Source organism: Oncorhynchus masou, chromosome 21, assembly GCF_036934945.1.
Source record: "Oncorhynchus masou masou isolate Uvic2021 chromosome 21, UVic_Omas_1.1, whole genome shotgun sequence".
NCBI classification, from domain to species: Eukaryota; Metazoa; Chordata; class Actinopteri; order Salmoniformes; family Salmonidae; genus Oncorhynchus; species Oncorhynchus masou.
Window position 1 is genome coordinate 42,107,566 of NC_088232.1, and position 22,789 is coordinate 42,130,354.

Sequence of the window (22,789 nt, forward strand, 5' to 3'; positions counted from 1 at the left end):
AAAGGGCAGTGTGGTGTGCAATAGAGATTGCATCATCTGTGGATCTGTTTGGGCGGTACGCGATTTGGAGTGGGTCTAGGGTTTCTGGGATAATGGTGTTGATGTGAGCCATGACCAGCCTTTCAAAGCACTTCATGGCTACGGACGTGAGTGCTACGGGTCTGTAGTCATTTAGGCAGGTTGCCTTTGTGTTCTTGGGCACAGGGACTATGGTGGTCTGCTTGAAGCATGTTGGTATTACAGACTCAATCAGGGACATGTTGAAAATGTCAGTGAAGACATCTGCCAGTTGGTCAGCACATGCCCGGAGCACACGTCCTGGTGTGTTTTACCTGTACTGTGGTATTGTTCCCATTTACTGAGCCTACCATGAAGTCTTGTGGTAAGAGTTTTTTTTTAAGTCAGAAGGTTGGGTGTTCGATCCTGGCCAAGCCATACCAAGTTTTAAGAAAATGTGACCGTATAATCTCTTTTAGGTACTCAGCATTAAATATATTGCACAGTGGATATTATAAACACCATCCCGAAAATATCTGACCTGTTGAGGAACTACATTCTCATTTTACCTAAAAACCTGCCAACTTCTAGAGGCCCTCTTCACCGCAGAGACAACAATTTTGCTGTTTTAAAGCACATTTCCTGCCATTCTACACATTTTTCCATGGTGCTGAGAGAACAACAGCAGTTTCAAAGCTAATTTCCTCCAATTCTACACATTTTCCAATGGCTTACGTCATGATCTTATGCTATTTACATTTTTATTTTTATTTGACAGATATTCTTATCCCGAGCGACTGGAGTAGTGAGTGCATACATGTTTTTATGTTTTCATACTGAGTAATTCAAACATTATAACAAAATCAATGGTGGCCCCAATGCCATTTTTTTACATTTTTGATTCTTCTTGACTGTGTAGTTTTTATTATGGTTGTTCTAAGTTCTCAAACATGATCTGATTTAAAACTATATTTCTCCATTATAATGTCAATATGCTTTACATCTGGATTTAGTCATTTAAATTTACACAAAAAAATGTTTTACCATGATGCTTTTTTTGTATTTATTTTAAATCAATATACATACACATACATATATTCATAGATACACACGCACATATACACTACCATTCAAAAGTTTGGGGTAACTTAGAAATGTCCTTGTTTTTGAAAGAAATGCACATTTTTTGTTCATTACAATAACATCAAATTGATCCGAAATACAGTGTAGACATTGTTAATGTTGAAAATTACTATTGTAGCTGGAAACTGCAGATTTTTTATGGAATATCTACATAGACATAGAGGCCCATTATCAGCAACCATCACCACTGTGTTCCAATGGTACGTTGTGTTAGCTAATCCAAGTTGATCATTTTAAAAGGCTAATTGATCATTAGAAAACCCTTTTGCAATTATGTTAGCACAGCTAAAAACTGTTGTCCTGATTAAAGAAGCAATAAAACGGGCCTTCTTTAGACCAGTTGAGTATCTGGAGCATCCGCATTTGTGGGTTCGATTACAGCCTCAAAATGGCCAGAAACAAAGAACTTTCTTCTGAAACTCTTCAGTCTATTCATGTTCTAAGAAATTAAGGCTATTCCATGTGAGAAATTGGCAAGTGTCACGTTCTGACCTTAGTTCCTTTGTTTTGTCTTTTGTTTTAGTATGGTCAGGGCGTGAGTTGGGTGGGTTGTCTATGTTAGTTTGTCTATGATTTTCTTTTTCTGTGTTTGGCCTGGTATGGTTCTCAATCAGAGGCAGCTGTCAATCGTTGTCCCTGATTGAGAACCATATTTAGGTAGCCTGTTTTCCATTGTGTTTTGTGGGTGTTTATTTTCAGTCTTTGTGTGTATGCACAGGACAGAACTGTTTTGGTTGTTTCTTTGTTGTTTGTTATTCAATGTTCTGTTTTTTCATTAAATAAGATGAACACATACCACGCTGTGCTTTGGTCCTCTCCTTCATCCAACAGCTGTTACAGCAAGAAACATCTTGTCCTACCAGAACCTTTGATTGAGCTTTGAAAGAAGTCCAAGTCCAAATAAATATATGTAATCCAAGAAAATTCAGACAGTAATCCCAATGGAACCCCAAGTATAAAGTCCAACAGAAAATGTAAAGGTCCAATAGAAGTGCTGGCTCCAAACTATTCTCAGCCTATTTTTCCACTAAAGTAGTGTGGAATCTGGAGTAATGAGGCCTGATGATCCTCTTTGTAACAAACAATGCTAGGCTCTCCTGGATAAATTAGCATGCAGTCTAATTCAAGATGGCACCTTTTGGTTGCCAATATAGTTATAGTGTGTAAAAATTGTCTTGGCCAAGTACGTACAGTGCATTTGGAAAGTATTAAGACCCCTGGACTTTTTCCACATTTTTTTTTTACCTCATCAATCTACACACAATACCTCACAATAAAGAAGGAAAAACATATTTTTAGACATTTTTGCAAATGTATTAAAAATAGAAAAACGGAAATAGCACAATTAAACAAGTATTCAGACCCTTTACCCAGTACTTTGTTGAAACACCTTTGGCAGTAATTACAGCCTTGAGTCTTATTGGTTATGACGCTACAAGCTTGACACACCTGTGTTTTGGGAGTTTCTCTCATTCTTCTCTGCAGATCTTCTCAAGCTCTGTCAGGTTGGATGGGAAGCGTTGCTGCACAGCTATTTTCAGGTCTCTCCAGAGATGTTAGATCGGGTTCAAGTCCGGGCTCTTGCTGGGTCACTCAAGGACATTCAGAGACTTGTCCCGAAGCCACTCCTGCATTGTCTTGGCTGTGTGCTTAGGGTCGTTGTTCTGTTGGAAGGTGAACCTTCACCCCAGTCTGAGGTCCTGAACGGTGTGAAGCAGGTTTTCATAAAGGATGTCTCTGCACTTTTCTCCGTTCATCTTTCGCTCAAACCTGACTCGTCTCCAAGTCCCTGCCACTGAAATACATCCCCACAGCATAATGCTGCCACCACCATGCTTCCTAGTAGGGATGGTGCCAGGTTTCCTCCAGACGTGACCCTTTGCCTTCAGGCCAAAGTGTTACATTTTGGTTTGTCCGACCAGAGAATCTTGTTTCTCATGGCCTGGGAGTCTTTAGGTGCCTATTGGCAAACTCCAAGCGGGCTGACATGTGCCTTTTACTGAGTGGCTTCCGTCTGGCCTTCTCCACCATAAAGGCCTGATTTGTGGCGTGCTGCAGAGATGATTGTACTTCTGGAATGTTCTCCCATCTCCACAGAGGAACTCTGGAGCTCTGTCAGAGTGACCATTTGCAAAAATTTCCAAAAATATGTCTTTCGTTCTTCATTGTGAGGTATTGTGTGTAGATGGTCACCTCACTGACCAAGGCCCTTCTCCACTGATTGCTCAGTTTGGCCGGACGGCCAGCTCTAGGAAGAGTCTTCTTCCATTTAAGAATGATGAAGGCCACTGTGATCTTGGGGATATTCAATGCTGCAGACATTTTTTGGTACATTTCCCTAGATCTGTGGCTCAGCACAATCCTGTCTCAGAGCTCTACGTACAATTCCTTCGACCTCATAGCTTTGTTTTTTCTTTATCAATATTATTATTTTTACCCCTCTTTCTCCCAAATTTCATGGTATCCAATTGGTAGTTACAGTCTTGTCTCACCGCTGCAACCCCCGTAAGGACTCGGGAGAGGCGAACGTCGAGAGCCGTGCATCCTCCGAAACACAACCCAACCAAGCAGCACTGCTTCTTGACTCAATACCCACTTAACCCGGAAGCCAGCCGCACCAATGTGCGGAGGAAGGAGACACCGTACACTTGGCGACCGTGTCAGCATGCACTGCGCCCGGCTCGCCACAGGAGTCGCTAGTGCGCGATTGGACAAGGACATCCCTGCTAGCCAAACCCTCCCCTAACCCGGACGACACTAGGCCAATTGTGCGCCGCCCCATGGGTCTCCCATTCGCTGTCGGCTGCGACAGAGCCTGGACTCGAACCCAGAATCTCTAGAAGCACAGCCTTAGACCACTGCGCCACTCTGGAGACCGGCTTGATTATTTTCTATGACATGCACTGTCAACTGTGGAAACTTATAGACAGGTGTGTGCCTTTCCAAATAAAGTCCAATCAATTGAATTTACCACAGGTAGAAACATCTCAAGGATGATCAATGGAAACAGGATGCACCAGAGCTCAATTTCGAGTCTCATAGCAAAGGGTCTGAATACTTATATTAATAAAGAATCTGTTTATTATTTTTAATACATTTGCAAAAATGTATTAAACGTTTATTTTTCTCGCTATGTTTTCATGATAACACGTTACAACGGTACTCAACATGTGTCACCGTTACAGGACCTTATTGATATGTACAGTGATTGCACATTGTATATGAAAACAACTCAGTTCATGCATATGGAATGCAAAGGACAGATGGTTAATTTGCTGGCTGGTCAATTCTCTCTCCCTGTGGGATGATGTGTGAACAGCTTGTATTTTCGAATCTGTTCATGGGTCAGTGAATGCCAAAGAGATCAGGTTCCCCATCTTCACAAGGTGCATCTGAACTGACTGCGCTTAGACTACATTGGAGTTCGACCTATCAAATTTCCCACCTGATTATACAACAGAGGAGTTCAAATGACATGTCCAATTTAGTTGCTTAAGAGAACTTTCCACTTTGGAATTTCAGACTTGATTTTCCCTTATGAAAAATGGATCAGTCCCTACAAAAATGGCCATTAATTATAACCCACATTTCCTGTTGCTCCAGGAATCTTTTCCTGCTGTAGCAAACTGGCTCAAATTAAGATCCTACATCTGTAGCAGGCTTGGATAGAAGCCACATTAAAATGCTGTTTATGAATTCAGAAGTTGGATTGTTTCAGAGAAATGAAAAAGCTGCACATTTCAATGGATTGTTGGGATGATGATTTTGCTTCTACAAATGCTGCTGGTGCTCTTAATTTTTTGTTTGATTTGTTTGTAAATTGTTTGATAATATAGACACGCAGAGATATATGCCTTATTTCAAACAACAATGAATTAATTTAAGATTTGCTTTATCAGAACAAGCTATTACCCCTCGAATATGATCTAAATCCAAAAGAAGGAAAAGTTTTTCAACTTGAGATAGTGTTCTTCATGGGGAAATTATTTAGAAATATATGGCAAATGAAAATGACTGGATTTAATTTCATTCTGGCTACACACAGAACTTGTTTTATTACACGCTAAAGTCTAACCTGAAGCAAATTCAGTGAAATGTAGTACTAAATCCAATCTTGTTAGATTGAAATATTACTACGGAAAGATACCCCATTTATGCGGAGCCCGGACAAAACACCAATGTAGGATATATTTTTCCAAAAACCACGCCTCCAAACCAAAAATAGTGTGATCATACAAGAGAGAGTAAGGGTGCCTAGGCCTTAGGGCAGTTAGAGGGAAAGTTGTTTTGAAGGACAGATAGTCTCTTGACAGTGATTGAAAGTACTGTGTCACTTATTTGGGCTTGGAGGGGTGCACAGTGCCTAAGGCAAGTCCATAACAGCAGCCCCCCCAAACCCCGTCTCAAATGATCTTTGTTATTCAAGTCTGGTAGACTAGAGAGACAGACAGTAAGATAAAGGGTGAGTGTGTTCATGTGCAAAAACAGCCTTTGTGGCCACACAGACCACCAGAGCCAACCGATCATTCTGAATATTCCTTCTGGCCAAAGCTTCCAGCCAGAGGGTAATATAACTGCTTGCTGTGAGGTGCAGATAAGATCTTGACACTGTAATTGAATGTATATATATAAATATAACTCCAGCTACATTACTGCAGAAAAGCCAATGGAGAGCAAAGAAATGTCAAACCACAGCGCAGTACATATAGCTAATTCAAAATGCCATCCCTCTGGACGAAAACACATTTTGTGATCTTTGAAAGAATATTGATCTATAGAATTTGTTTACTGTCACACCCTGACCTGTTCCACATGTCTTTGTGCTTGTCTTCACCCCCCACCAACTGTCTCCCATCTCCCCTCATTATCTGGTGTATTTATACCTGCGTTTTCTGTACTATCCGTACTATCCGCCTCCTGTGTCTGCATCTGGGTCTTAGCCTGAGCCTTGATAATACAAACTGGCCCCCAATCGAACGGCCAGTCGAAGCGAGCCAATCAGGACCTAGAGATGGCTATTCATTGCCCCGTCTCCACCAACACACCACCTGAAGCCAGCAACTTGTGCGGGTGGAATATGCCTGTAACCCACTTCCCTGCTCGGCCACTGGTCTCTTACCCTTCGAGTGTTCCTTGGGATATCAGCCCCTGCTCTTCCCTGAGGAAGAGTTCAGCACCCCCTCTGCCAAGATGTTTGTCTGCCACTGTTGCCGTACCTGGAAGAGAGCCCCGGCCGCTCTTCTGTAGACCACATCCAGGTGTCGGCAGGCAGATCGCCACCGGACCCCTGCTATCAGCTCAGACAGAGTGTATGACTTTCCACTCGGGACCTGCCCGTCTGGGTGGAGTCCTGTAAACTTTAATTTGCCCTTTCCTCATCTCTAAAATCTTTAGCCCATCTGCTGTTCGTCTTCTGTTGCCCTGCACCCTCCACATACATCACACTTTTCATAGGTCTAGGATTAAACCTCTGTCTCACAGCCCTTTGTGTCCTGTTTTCTGTTTGTCTGTTGCCAGTTCATCTTGTCCCGTCATCTTGTCCTGTCACACCCTGACCTGTTCCACCTGTCTTTGTTCTTGTCTCCACTCCCCACCAGCTGTCTCCCATCTCCCTTCATTATCCCTTGTATTTATACCTGTGTTTTCTGTTGCCAGTTTGTCTTGTCCCGTCAAGTCCTACCAGCTTGTTCCCTTTGTGCTAGTTTGTTTTCCCAGTTTTGACCTTTCTGCCTGTCCTGATCCTGCCTGCCGTCCTGTACCTGACCAACTCTGATTTGGATTACAACTCTTTGCCTGCCTTCACTTACCTTTTGCCTGCCTTCACTTACCTTTTACCTGCCTTGACTTACCTTTTACCTGCCTTGACTTACCTTTTACCTGCCTTGACTTACCTTTTACCTGCCTTGACTTACCTTTTACCTGCCTTGACTTACCTTTTACCTGCCTTGACTTACCTTTTACCTGCCTTGACTTACCTTTTACCTGCCTTGACTTACCTTTTGCCTGCCTTGACTTACCTTTTGCCTGCCTTGACTTACCTTTTGCCTGCCTTGACTTACCTTTTGCCTGCCTTGACTTACCTTTTGCCTGCCTTGACTTACCTTTTACCTGCCTTGACTTACCTTTTACCTGCCTTGACTTACCTTTTACCTGCCTTGACTTACCTTTTACCTGCCTTGACTTACCTTTTACCTGCCTTGACTTACCTTTTACCTGCCTTGACTTACCTTTTACCTTGACTTACCTTTTACCTGCCTTGACTTACCTTTTACCTGCATTGACTTACCTTTTACCTGCCTTGACTTACCTTTTACCTGCCTTGACTTACCATTTACCTGCCTTGACTTACCTTTTACCTGCCTTGACTTACCTTTTACCTGCCCCGTCTACTATAATGAACTCTGAGACTAGTACTATCCACCTCCTGTGTCTGCATCTGGGTCTTAGCCATCCCTTAATATTTACTCGTATTATATTATATTAGCCACAGTGATCATTTGAAGTGTCTTTAACAAACCTTTCAAATTGTGTTATAAAAAAAATATATATTTATACATTGCATCCTAAATAATTATATATCAAGAGTGATGCACTTGTACTAGCTTCTAGTACAGCAAAGCTATGCAGTACTAAAGAAGCTGCCAAAGGTTGATGTCACTTTGTCTCCATTTCCATAAAACACTGAGTGGCAGCTTGGCATAGCCATTCACAGACACTGTAAATAATCCACCAATGAGAAACAGGAGAGTGTTGGGTGAAAGGCCTGCATATTACCTGCTCTGGGCAGCGAGCCAGAAGGCTGAGAGGAGAGCGTATCAGCATGAGAAGGATGAAATGTCACCATGACAGTAGAAAGCCTGTTCAGGTGAAATATCCCTGGGCCCACACACAGATTGGTATACATACATATACACACACACACACACACACACACACACACACACACACACACACACACACACACACACACACACACACACACACACACACACACACACACACACACACACACACACACACACACACACAGACAACTAATCATTTCTACTGCATGAGAGAACACTCATCGAAATGTTGCTTTCCAGTGATATTATTCTTGGAAAGCGCTTCGGCACTTAAGGTACATCACACTGGAAAACAGGCTCTTTGTGTCACTTTTGAAATATTGAAGAGATCTTGTTGACGAAAAGCAGATTTCCTATACAAATACCAAGCCAATTTACCTGCAGTAGAGACATTCTGTCCTTTGAGTGCTTCTATCAACTGCCGTAATCTTTCAACTGTAATTCAAGTCAACAAGTATAGTCATTAGATAAGTCCATACTTAATCACCAAAGAAAATAGGTAGTCAATGTAAAAGAAACTGCAAAGACAATTGAAGTGTTCTGGGCCTTACTCTATTATAAGATATGGACATAATGCACGAGAGAGACTATATTAATATATTAAGAAACACTCCATGAGCATGAGTAGTAATAGATCATTATGTAGATAATTATAAACATTAAAGGTTACTGTACATAAACATTAACCATAGCTTCCTCAGTAAGAAATCTAAAAACACTATATAATAGATAACACAAATAAAGTAATAAGGTAACACTGATATCAATAACAACAGTCCTAAAAGACATCACTGGAACAAAATGTTCTACTGTCTAATAAAGGAAAAAGGTTTACTCATGTCTCCTTTCCCTTTCCCATTAAAGTGATGTTCCCACTCCACCATAGACTTGCTGTTCCCACTCAGCCATAGACTTGCTGTTCCCACTCAGCCATATACTTGCTGTTCCCACTCAGCCATAGACTTGCTGTTCCCACTCCACCATAGACTTGTGGTTCCCACTCAGCCATATACTTGCTGTTCCCACTCAGCCATAGACTTGCTGTTCCCACTCCACCATAGACTTGCTGTTCCCACTCCACCATAGACTTGCTGTTCCCACTCAGCCATAGACTTGCTGTTCCCACTCAGCCATAGACTTGCTGTTCCCACTCCACCATAGACTTGCTGTTCCCACTCAGCCATAGACTTGCTGTTCCCACTCAGCCATAGACTTGCTGTTCCCACTCCGCCATAGACTTGCTGTTCCCACTCCGCCATAGACTTGTGTTCCCACTCAGCCATAGACTTGCTGTTCCCACTCAGCCATATACTTGCTGTTCCCACTCAGCCATAGACTTGTTTCCCACTCAGCAATAGACTTGCTGTTCCCACTCAGTCATAGACTTGCTGTTCCCACTCCACCATAGACTTGCTGTTCCCACTCAGCCATATACTTGCTGTTCCCACTCAGCCATAGACTTGCTGTTCCCACTCCACCATAGACTTGCTGTTCCCACTCAGTCATAGACTTGCTGTTCCCACTCCACCATAGACTTGCTGTTCCCACTCAGTCATAGACTTGCTGTTCCCACTCCACCATAGACTTGCTGTTCCCACTCCACCATAGACTTGCTGTTCCCACTCAGCCATATACTTGCTGTTCCCACTCAGCCATAGACTTGCTGTTCCCACTCCACCATAGACTTGCTGTTCCCACTCAGCCATATACTTGCTGTTCCCACTCAGCCATAGACTTGCTGTTCCCACTCAGTCATAGACTTGCTGTTCCCACTCAGCCATAGACTTGCTGTTCCCACTCCACCATAGACTTGCTGTTCCCACTCAGCCATAGACTTGCTGTTCCCACTCAGCCATAGACTTGCTGTTCCATAGACTTGCTGTTCCCACTCAGCCATAGACTTGCTGTTCCCACTCAGTCATACTTGCTGTTCCCACTCCACCATAGACTTGCTGTTCCCACTCCACCATAGACTTGCTGTTCCCACTCAGTCATAGACTTGCTGTTCCCACTCAGTCATAGACTTGCTGTTCCCACTCAGCCATAGACTTGCTGTTCCCACTCAGCAATAGACGTGGTGGACCATCATCCATAAAGCATGACGGGTCCCCCTACCCTGCTAGAGCAGTCTGAATCCTATCCAAAGGTTTGGGAAGTGGGCGCAGATACATGGGCATTACAAAGAGACATGTTTTGGTCAATTACTACCAAATGCCCACATTTCTGACTGATGCAATTAGAGAGGGGAGTTTTTGTCACATTGTGGCAGTAACCAACATGGTCTCAGGCCAATTCATATTATTCGGTATGTAAATCTGTGACACTTAATTTACTATGATATGTTTCACATGTCTTACCCGGACGTACGATAGCATACAAATTGGATGATGTAACTTGTCTTACGTCTTGGAGGACAGAGAGGCACCGGAAGGGTTTGTTTTTAAAAAAATGTTGTGACTCATTTTGTACATAATGTTGCTGCTACCGTCTCTTATGACCGAAAAGGGCTTCTGGACATCAGAACAGCGATTACTGACCTTGAACTGAACAAAGATCTTTTCTTGAATGAGTCTGACGAAGAATATACTGCTTCCCGGAGATGAGGCCCTCATCCCTGTCATTCTCTTGAAGAAAATATGAGAATACAGGGGGCAGAGGTCTGGATGCCTTGTGAGAATCGGCGAGTGAGTAAACCACCGCTACCATCAGTATTATTGGCCAACGTGCAATCATTGGAAACCAAACGGGACAATCTACAATTAAGAATATCCTACCAAAGGGACATTCAAAACTGTAATATTTTATGTTTTATGTTTTATTTGATATTTTATGTAAATAAAGGTGAAATAAAATAAATAAAAATGTTTCAGAGACTTGGCTGAATGACAACATGGATCATATAGAGCTGTCTGGCTTCTCCGCTTCGGCAAGACAGAGCAGCCTATAGTGAGGAGGTTAGAGAACTGGCAGTGTGGTGCCAGGACAACAACCTCTCTCTCAATGTGCGCAAGACAAAGGAGCTGATTGTGGACTATAGGAAAAGGAGGGATGAATAGGCCCGCATTAACATCGACGGAGGTTGAGTGGAGCAGGTTGAGAGATTCAAGTTCCTTGGTGTCCACATCGCCAACAGACTATCATGGTCCAAACTAGAGGTCGACCGATTATGATTTTTTTCAACGCTGATACCGATACCGATTATTGGAGGACCAAAAAAGTAGACACCGATTAATCGGTCCATTTTTTTTATGTATTTGTAATAATGACAATTACAACAATACTGAATTAACACTTATTTTAACTTAATATAATACATCAATAAAAATCAATTTAGCCTCAAATAAGGAAACATGTTCAATTTGGTTTAAATAATGCAAAAACAAAGTGTTGGAGAAGAAAGTAAAAGTGCAATATGTGCCATGTAAAAAAGCTAACATTTAAGATCCTTGCTCAGAACATGAGAACATATGAAAGCTGGTGGTTCCTTTTAACATGAGACTTCAATATTCCAAGGTAAGAGGTTTTAGGTTGTAGTTAATATAGTATTTATAGGACTATTTCTCTCTATACCATTTGTATTTCATATACCTTTGACTATTAGATGTTCTTATAGGCACTATTGCCCGTGTAACAGTATAGCTTCCGTCCCTCTCTTCGCCCCTACCTGGGCTCGAACCAGGAACACATCGACAACAGCCACCCTCGAAGCATCGTTACCCATCACTCCACAAAATCCATGGCCCTTGCAGAGCAAGGGGAACAACTACTCCAAGTCTCAGAGCGAGAGACGTTTGAAACGCTATTAGTGCGCACCCCGCTAACTAGCTAGCCATTTCACATCGGTTACACCAGCCTAATCTCAGGAGTTGATAGGCTTGAAGTCATAAACAGCTCAATGCTTGAAGCATTGCGAAGAGCTGCTGGTAAAACACACAAAAGTGTTGTTTGAATGAATGCTTACGAGCCTGCTGCTGCCTACGATCGCTCAGTCAGACTGCTCTATAAAATCATAGACTTAATTATAACATAATAACACACAGAAATACGAGCCTTTGGTCATTAATATGGTCAAATCCGGGAACTATCATTTCGAAAACAAAATGTTTATTCTTTCAGTGAAATACGGAACCGTTCCGTATTTTATCTAACAGGTGGCAACTCTAAGTCTAAATATTGCTGTTACATTGCACAATCTCCAATGTTATGTCATAATTACGGAAAATTCTGGCAAATTAGTTCGTAATGAGCCAGGCGGCCCAAACTGTTGCAAATACCCTGACTCTGCGTGCAATGAACGCAAGAGAAGTGACACAATTTCACCTGGTTAATATTGCCTGCTAACCTGTATTTCTTTTAGCTAAATAAGCAGGTTTAAAAATATATACTTCTATGTATTGATTTTAAGAAAGGCATTGATGTTTATGGTTAGGTACACTCGTGCAACGATTGTGCTTTTTTCGCAAATGCGCTTTTGTTAAATCATCCCCCGTTTGGCGAAGTTGGCTATCTATGTTAGGAAAAAATAGTCTTCACACAGTTCGCAGCGAGCCAGGTGGCCCAAACTGCTGCATATACCCTGACTCTGTTGCAAGAGAAGTGACAAAATTTCCCTAGTTAAAAGAAATTCATGTTAGCAGGCAATATTAACTAAATATGCAGGTTTACAAATATATACTTGTGTATTGATTTTAAGAAAGGCATTGATGTTTATGGTTAGGTACACGTTGGAGCAACGACAGTCCTTTTTTGCGATTTCGCACCGCATCGATGATATGCAACGCAGGACACGCTAGATAAACTAGTAATATCATCAACCATGTGTAGTTAACTTGTGATTATGATTGATTGATTCATTGATTGTTTTTTATAAGATAAGTTTAATACTAGCTAGCAACTTACCTTAGCTTCCCACTGCATTCGCGTAACAGGCAGGCTCCTCGTGGAGTGCAATGAGAGGCATTTGGTTAGAGCGTTGGACGAGTTAACTGTAAGGTTGCAAGATTGAATCACAGAGCTGACAAAGGTAAAGCCCACCGTTCCTAGGCTGTCATTGTAATAAGAATGTGTTCTTAACTGACTTGCCTAGTTAAATAAAGGTGTAAAAATAAAGAAATCGGTGTCCAAAACTACCGATTTCCGATTGTTATGAAAACTTGAAATCGTCCCTAATTAATCGGCCATTCCGAGTAATCGGTCGACCTCTAGTCCAAACACACCAAGACCGTTGTGAAGAGAGCATGACATCACATCACATGCAGTGCTCCATCACTCTCCTTCTTGGACAAATAGCCATTACACAGCCTGGAAGTGTGTTGGGTCATTGTCCTGTTGAAAATCAAATGATAATCCCACTAAACACAAACATTTACATTTACATACCAGATGGGATGGAGTATCACTGCAGAATACTGTGGTAGCCATGCTGGTTAAGTGTGCCTTGAATTCTAAATAAATCACAGACAGTGTTACCAGCAAAGCACCCCCACACCATCACACCGCCTCCTCCATGCTTCACGGTGGGAACCACACATGCAGAGATCATCTGTTCACCTACTCTGCATCTCACAAAGACACAGCAGTTGGAACTAAAAATCTCAAATTTGGACTCAACTATGAAATAACACATTTGGAATCATGTAGTAAAGAAACAACTGTTAAACAAATCTAAATATATTTGAAATTCTTCAAAGTAGTCACCCAGATTTCCTCCGGTCTAATGTCCATTGCTTGTGTGTCTTGGCCCAAGCAAGTCTCTTCCTCTTATTGATGTTCTTTAGTAGTGGTTTCTTTGCCGAAATTTGACCATGAAGGCTGGATTCATGCAGTCTCCTTTGAACAGTTGATTTTCAGATGTGTCTGTTTCTTGAACTCTGTGAAACATTTATTTTGGCTGCTATTTCTGTGGCTGGTAACTGTAATGAACATATCCTCTGCACCAGAGGTAACTCTGGGTCTTCCTTTCCTGTGGCAGGTCTCATGAGAGCTAGTTTCATCATAGGGCTTGATTGTTTTTGCAGCTGCACTTGAAGAAACTTTCAAAGTTCTTAAAATGTTCCTGATTGACTAACCTTCATGTCTTAAAGTAATGATGGACTGTCATTTCTCTTTGCTTATTTGAGCTGTTCTTGCTGTGACATGGACTTGGTCTATTACCAAATAGGGCTATTATCTGGATACCACCCCTACCTTTTCACAACACAACTGATTGGCTCAAACGCAAGGCACACCTGTTAATTGAAATGCATTCCAGGTGACTACCTCATGAAGCTGGTTGAGAGAATGCCAAGAGTGTGCAAAATTGTCATCAAGGCAAAGGGTGGCTACTTTGAAGAGTGTCAAATATAAATTATTTTGATTTGTCTAACACTTTTTTTGTTACTACATGATTCCATATGTGTTATTTCATAGTTTTAATGTATTCACTATTATTCTACAATGTAGAAAATAGTCAAATAAAGAAAAACCTTGAATGAGTAGGTGTGTCCAAACTTTTGACTGGAACTGTAGGTCTTGGATGTCAGGAAGCTTGGGTCTTCCCTATTACTCTACAATGTATAAAATAGTTTAAAAAATCAAGAAAAACCCTTTAATGAGTACGAATGTCCAAACTTTTTACTGGTACTGTATATACTTGTGAAGACAGACGCTGTGAGACAAGAAGCAAATATAGGGAGTGAAGATTTAATGGATACACGGAAATATAACAAAACAAGTACAGTGTCTGGACAAGGGAATGGGAGACTGATGAGTCGGCTGACGCGTGGGAGCCCGACAAGCCATCTGAGGCATGAGGTGGAATGGGAACCTGCCGAGCCAACCGAGGCAAGAAAACCTCTTGAGCCAGCTAAGGCATGGAAGCCAGACGAGCCAGCTGAGGCAGCCCTGGTTACTTCGGCAGCGGCACCTGACATCCCCAAACCCAACAAAAAACAAAAATGCTCCCTGATGCTTCCAATATTGGTGCCAGCATTCTGTGAGGACAGTAGCTGGGAGACGAGAACCAAGTACAGGGAGTGAAGATTTAATGGATAAACGGACATGTAAACAAAACAAGAACAGCGTCTGGACATGGCTGTGCGAAGTTGCTGGATATTTATGAACAAATGGAACAATCATACCATTGACAACTGGACAAATCCCAATGATGTTGGATCCATACAAGGTATAGCCTTTATATGAAGCAAAATAAACCCCAAAAAATTTGGATACTATGTTTTCCAAAATGAGGAAGCTTGACATCACAAAATAAGGATTATAGATGTAAAGATTAATTTAGATTAGAATTTAGATTGACAGTTTAGTTGTTTAGCATGGTAATTGACTTTTCCAGTTTAACATATTCTTAATAATAATTTCTTCGCTAAAGCCCTTTTCAACAATATTTACAGTTGAAGTCTGAAGTTTACATACACCTTAGCCAAATACATTTAAACTCAGTTTTTCACAATTCCTGACATTTAATCCTGGTGAAAATCCACTGTTTTAGGCCAGTTAGGATCACCACTTTCTTTTCAGAATATGAAATGTCAGAATAATAGTAGAGAGAATTATTTATTTCAGCTTTTATTTCTTACATCACATTCCCAGTGGGTCAGAAGTTTACACACACTGAATTAGTATTAGGTAGCATTGCCTTTAAATTGTTTAAACTTGGGTCAAACATTTCAGATTGCCTTCCACAAGCTTCCCACAATAAGTTGGGTGAATTTTGGCCCATTCCTCCTGACATAGCTGGTGTAACTGAGTCAGGGTTGTAGGCCTCCCTGCTCGCACCCGCTTTTTCAGTTCTGCCCACACATTTTTCTATAGGATTAAGGTCAGGGATTTGTGATGGCCACTCCAATACCTTGACTTTGTTGTCCTTAAGCCATTTTACCACAACTTTGGAAGTATGCTTGGGGTCATTGTCCATTCGGAAGACCCGTTTGTGACCAAGCTTTAACTTCCTGACTGATGTCTTGAGATGTTGCTTCAATATATCCACATAATTTCCCCAGCTCATGATGCCATCTATTTTGTGAAGTGCACCAGTCCCCCCTGCAGCAGAACACCCACACAACATGATGCTACCACCCCAGTGCTTCACGGTTGGGATGGTATTCTTCGGCTTGCAAGCCTCCCCCTTTTTCCTCTAAACATAATGATGATCATTATGGCCAAACAGTTCTATTTGTGGACATTGCTCAAAAAAGTATGATCTTTGTCCCCATGTGCAGTTGCAACCGTAGTCTGGCTTTTTTAATGGCGGATTTGGAGCAGTGGCTTCTTCCTTGCTGAGTGGCCTTTTAGGATATGTCGTTATAGGACTTGTTTTACTGTGGCTACAGATACTTTTGTACCAGTTTCCTCCAGCATCTTCAGAAGGTCCTTTGCTGTTGTACTGGGATTGATTTGCACTTTTTGCACCAAAGTGCGTTCATCTCTAGGAGACAGAACGTGTATCCTTCCTGAGCGGTATGACGGCTGTGTGGTCCCATGGTGTTTATACTTGCATACTATTGTTTGTACAGATGAACATGGTACCTTCAGGTGTTTGGAAATTGCTCCCAAGGATGAACCAGAGTTGTAGAAGTCTGCAAAAAAAATGTCTGAGGTCTTGGTTGATTTCTTTTGATTTTCCCAGGATGTCAAGCAAAGAGGCACTGAGTTTGAAGGTAGGCCTTGAAATACATTCACAGGTACACCTCCAATTGACTCAAGTGATGTCAATTAGCCTATCAGAAGCTTCTAAAGCCATGTATTCATTTTCTGTCATTTTCCTGTTGTTTAAAGGCACGGTCAACTTAATGTATGTACATTTCTGACCCACTGGAATTGTGATACAATGAATTATAAGTGAAATAATCTGTCTGTAAACAATTGTTGGAAAAATTACCTGTCATGCACAAAGTAGATGTCCTAACCATCTTGCCAAAACTATAGTTTGTTAGCAAGGAATTTGTGGAGTGGTTGAATAACGAGTTTTAATGACTCCAACCTAAGTGTATGTAAACCCCCGACTTCAACTGTACATTTCAAAGCTTCAGAAAGAGTGAGATCTTACGTCACTGCTTTATATTACATCCATCAAACATTCATAAGGTGGTTTACCCTGTTAGCCTCTGTAACATCAGGAATATGTATGTAGGCAGCGCATTCCTGTTTTATCAAACATGCCAACGAGAGGGATGAATCTACTTTTTCCTCACAAATGTAGTGAAGAATGTACTAGTCCATCTTTGTAATTTTCCTCTAATACTGCTACAATAAATGAGGTAGCGAGGGAGGAAGAGGGAGTATCCAATAAAGAATTGGGACTTCCACAGAACCATCACATGTTACTTATCTTCTGGATCAAGTTTCAGCTCTGAGTCACTAAATTTAGTTTTAATGGCTACTTTAAAAGTTAAATATTTCCAGTGAAAACTAGTGAAATTTGAGAATGAATTTATCAGTGATGGGAATCTACTAGTTAATAATGGTGGAGGTACATTCCAAACCTCCCCATATGTGTTGTTGCAGGTTGGAATGTTTTAAACTCAACTCCCAGGCATGTTAGTGCACTCCTGTGGTAGTCCTCCTGGAGAAAAGCAGGTGTTTGCAGTGATTTAATTGAGTGAAAATAGACATAACCTTGGCTTCCCACAGAACGTGACAGACGCCAACGTTACAGTCTGTGTAAATTTATGGTCGTACATGTCTCTAATGTATTTCTCAATGTCCAGGGACGGCTGAAAATAAATGAATAAAGAGCATTACTTTCTCTGGAATAATGTAATACCCCCACTTCATTGTAAACCTTTGACAATGCAATGTACGAATGTATAAGTAATGTGACTGTAGCATAAAGTAGGTCAGAAGGCGAAACTGAAAAACCGACCTCTGTCAAATAAAACGATGGCGGAGCCACAAAAGTACTTATAAAGTGTGCTTATTATGTATACATTATGGGACAGCTAAAACAATGCTGCGCCATTAACAGCTCAATGAAAATGGTTCTCCCCTTGAACTGAGAGAGAGGCTCATTTTTTAGGGGAAGCCCCTCCCATTAGAACATACCAAACTCATGAATTAAACCATTACAAACATCAAAGCCTACATTTTCCACTCAGCTAAACACATTATGAATTATATTCATTGAACCTTTGTAATCGGTTTATCATAATAGAATATAGCACATTTACAAAATTCCATCACTCCTAACATGGTGTCTTCCAATACGCCCATTCCCATGAACGCGCCATTCGGGACAGGCCCTACAAAGCCACCCCCTGGAAGCTACGGGGAGAGAGGAACAGAAACAGACATACAGCACTCATCCATAACATTGATAAGTACAATAAATGTCACTTAAATTAAACATGAAAGCTTGTCTGTGTATTCTTTATACCATACCAAACTGTTACTGATGGGAGGTAAGAAATATGTGCGTAATGTATGAACTGAGATCGCTAAGTTAACTTGTGTGTCGACCAACATTGCTAATGTAGCTGAAAACGGAGCAGGGAGGGGGAGATGTGTGTGTGTTAGCTTACCAAATGCTGCCCGCGGCCAGTGATGGACTTCTCCACCACATTACCTTCCTCCTCTCCTGAAGCGACCAGGTTCAGGAGTCGGGATAGGTAGACATTTTCTTTTCCTGCCTAGTGATGGACACAGAACCGGAAGGGCTCGAGCTCTAGATACCACCGGGTAAGGAGAGAATTCCAGTCCTTCATAGTCTGGATCCAGGTCAAATCAAATTTTATTTGTCACATACACATGGTTAGCAGATGTTAATGCGAGTGTGGCGAAATGCTTGTGCTTCTAGTTCCGACAATGCAGTAATAACCAATGCGTAATCTAGCTAACAATTCCAAAACTACTACCTTATAGACACAAGTGTAAAGGGATAAAGAATATGTACATAAAGATGTATGAATGAGTGATGGTACAGAGCAGCATAGGCAAGATACAGTAGATGGTATTGAGTACAGTATATACATATGAGATGAGTATGTAAACAAAGTGGCATAGTTAAAGTGGCTAGTGATACATATATTACATAAAGATGCAGTAGATACGTATGCATATGAGATGAATAATGTAGGGTATGTAAACATTATATTAGATAGCGTTGTTAAAGTGGCTAGTGATATATTTTACATAATTTCCCATCAATTCCCATTATTAAAGTGGCTGGAGTTGAGTCAGTGTGTTGGCAGCAGCCAGTCAATGTTAGTGGTGGCTGTTTAACAGTCTGATGGCCTTGAGATAGAAGCTATTTTTCAGTCTCTCGGTCCCAGCTTTGATGCATCTGTACTGACCTCGCCTTCTGGATGATAGCGGGGTGAACAGGCAGTGGCTCGGGTGGTTGTTGTCCTTGATGACCTTTATGGCCTTCCTGTGACATCGGGTGGTGTAGGTGTCCTGGAGGGCAGGTAGTTTGCCCCCGGTGATGCGTTGTGCAGACCTCACTACCCTCTGGAGAGCCTTACGGTTGTGGGCGGGGCAGTTGCCGTACCAGGCGGTGATACAGCCCGACAGAATGCTCTCGATTGTGCATCTGTAGAAGTTTGTGAGTGCTTTTGGTGACAAGCCAAATTTCTTCAGCCTCCTTCTTCACGATGCTGTATGTGTGGGTGGACCAATTCAGTTTGTCTGTGATGTGTACGCCAAGGAACTTAAAACTTACTACCCTCTCCACTACTGTTCCATCGATGCGGATAGGGGGGTGTTCCCTCTGCTGTTTCCTGAAGTCCACAATCATCTCCTTAGTTTTGTTGACGTTGAGTGTGAGGTTATTTTCCTGACACCACACTCCGAGGGCCCTCACCTCCTCCCTGTAGGCCGTCTCGTCGTTGTTGGTAATCAAGCCTACCACTGTTGTGTCGTCCGCAAACTTGATGATTGTGTTGGAGGCGTGCGTGGCCACGCAGTCGTGGGTGAACAGGGAGTACAGGAGAGGGCTCAGAACGCACCCTTGTGAGGCCCCAGTGTTGAGGATCAGCGGGGTGGAGATGTTGTTGCCTACCCTCACCACCTGGGGGCGGCCCATCAGGAAGTCCAGTACCCAAGTGGACAGGGCGGGGTCGAGACCCAGGGTCTCAAGCTTGATGACGAGCTTGGAGGGCACTATGGTGTTGAATGCCGAGCTGTAGTCGATGAACAGCATTCTCACATAGGTATTCCTCTTGTCCAGATGGGTTAGGGCAGTGTGCAGTGTGGTTGAGATTGCATCGTCTGTGGACCTATTTGGGCGGTAAGCAAATTGGAGTGGGTCTAGGGTGTCAGGTAGGGTGGAGGTGATATGGTCCTTGACTGGTCTCTCAAAGCACTTCATGATGACGGAAGTGAATGCTACTGGGCGGTAGTCATTTAGCTCAGTTACCGGGTATGGCTTGTCATGTTTCCATCTCTAGTGGTGTCCATTATGCTATTGGTTGTAGGGTTTCCCCATGAGAGTATGCAGCGTTTCCCAGAGGTGTTCTCTGCGTGCACAGTGACGCTGTCCATGAGTCGTGGCGGCCTGGTCACTGAGCCGGCTGACGATGATGTTACAAAGAAATCCGTCACTACTTTCCTTGTGATCATGTTATCTGTGCCCCACTCTGATTTAATTAAGGTGCAACAGGCTAACCACACATTAGAAGAGTTGCATGACCAAATTGTCACTGTGGAACAGTTGGAAGATGTTGCCCATGGCTATTTTCTCCAGGATGATGTCCTGATGAAAAAGTGGGATCCTCATAGTAGTTTTGTGGGGAGTCTATTAGTCAGGATGTTGTGCCAGTTAAGTTTTGTGAGTTGGTGTTAAACTTCCCACCACAATGTTGCTGGACATCTGGGCATGAGGAAAACCTACAATCGCATACTGAAACATTTATTTTGGCCTAGGTTACAGTGGGATGTTTCCGCATTCATCAAAACTTGTCACTTAACAGGTAAACCAAATCTAGCAAATAAGCCAGTACCGCTGTTTCCTATTCTCATACTCAGCCAGCCTTTAGATTATCTGATTATTGACTGTGTTGGCCCTCTGCATCACTCCAAGAATGGTAGTAGTTACCTGTTCACTGTAATGTGTTGGACCACTGGTGACAATATTTGATCGTTTCCATGCTGACCTTCTTGCTCTGCTGCCAATTGTTGGTTCTCCTTTTCAAACCAAATTTCAAGGTCCATATACTATCTAGTTGCTTGGAAGAAAGCACACAAACTTCCATGCCAATTGTTGGTTCTCCTTTTCAAACCAAATTTCAAGGTCCTCTCCGGTCTATCACGACTAAGTCTGTGCTAAAAGCTTTGATTCAGTTTCTCCTTGTTTGTAATCCCTCAGGTTATTCAGAGTGACCAAGGTTCTAATTTCACCTCTAATCTGTTTGGTCAGGTTCTCAAACTATTGAACACAAGGTAAACAGTGTCACTAAGGATTCAAGCGCGTTGATCAGTCAAGGAGCGCCTGCCTTTATTACACCCTCCGGTCTATACGGTTTCCATCAAACACAAGTCTTTGTTGATAGCTTATTGTTTATCTGGAGATGGATAAGGATTGGGAGGAGGGGTTGGCTGAATGCTTGGGTATCTGTTTGGGCTAAAGTGGTAGCCGGAACTGAGGGAAGTTTTAACGGGAGGGCACAGGTTTCAGCCCAAATGACCTAGTGTTCAGACATGGTGTACATGGGCTTCTAGCAGGATAAATGGAAGTCTCCCGATACACCTCAGTCCCTGTTATCTTATGTGTGATTTCCTCTGGAAGGTGGTGATTGACGCTGCCTATACGCCACTGGTATAGGCAGATGTGCCAGTGCCCTTGTGTTGAGAGGCCTGTTCATTTATTTTACAAGAAGTTTCACCATTATAAGTTGAACTGCGGTGCCGTTCCCCTCACAGCTCCGTAGGCAAGCACCATGGTCTTGTAGCGGATACTCCATGGTGGCAAAAGAAGTGCTAGCACTCATATGGGCGCTACAACACTTCGAGGTGTACGTCAGGTGTAGTACCTATTGTGGTCTACACTGACCATAACCCTCTTACCTTCTTGAGGTCTATGATGTTTCCTAATCAACACCCCTCATTATCACCATCTATGCACGCATCCACTCACTTACACTGCTGACTACACACTCCATTGTTACTTTGATATAGTTTACTTTATTTAATAAATATATTTTTGTTGTCTCCACATTATCTCCCTCTGTTACGGGCTACAAGCCAGCTCCTGACAGTAATGGACATCTCAGGAGTTGAAACAATGTATGCTATGTAGAACAAATGCTTAACTTTGACATTAATTGAATCTCTGGCCAAGAAGACAATATGTACATCTTATCTTCTTGTCCTTGGCTCACTGTGTGGAATCAAACTAGCTAGTTTGTGAATATTATCATAGCATTCAAATTGTCCAATCCACTAACTTCAGTCCAATCTAAGTTATCCTATTGGACATTTGAAAAGAGTACGCAGAGGACACCATAGAAAACGAGGGATCACACAAGATATCACTTTGTATTGCATGTGCTGCTCGGCCTTCCCAATTAACAATGCACTGTCACCTCAAACCCTATAAAGCAATAAATCATGCCCAACACCTTTGATCTCTGTCCCTAGAATCCCCTAGTGTACAATTAAACAATGGTATTTATACTGGTCCATCTAATTTCCTAGTGGACATCAGAGTGAACTCAATCATGCGTTGTGATATAAAGAATCCCAGTTCCCATGGGATGGTGCACAGGTGGAATTTCAAATGGTGCAGACATAAATAACCGGAAACAATGTGCCTTGAGCTGGCACCTAGGGAGAGGCTGCTGCTGATCTCCCAGCGTGGTTCGGCCGGGGAGCAC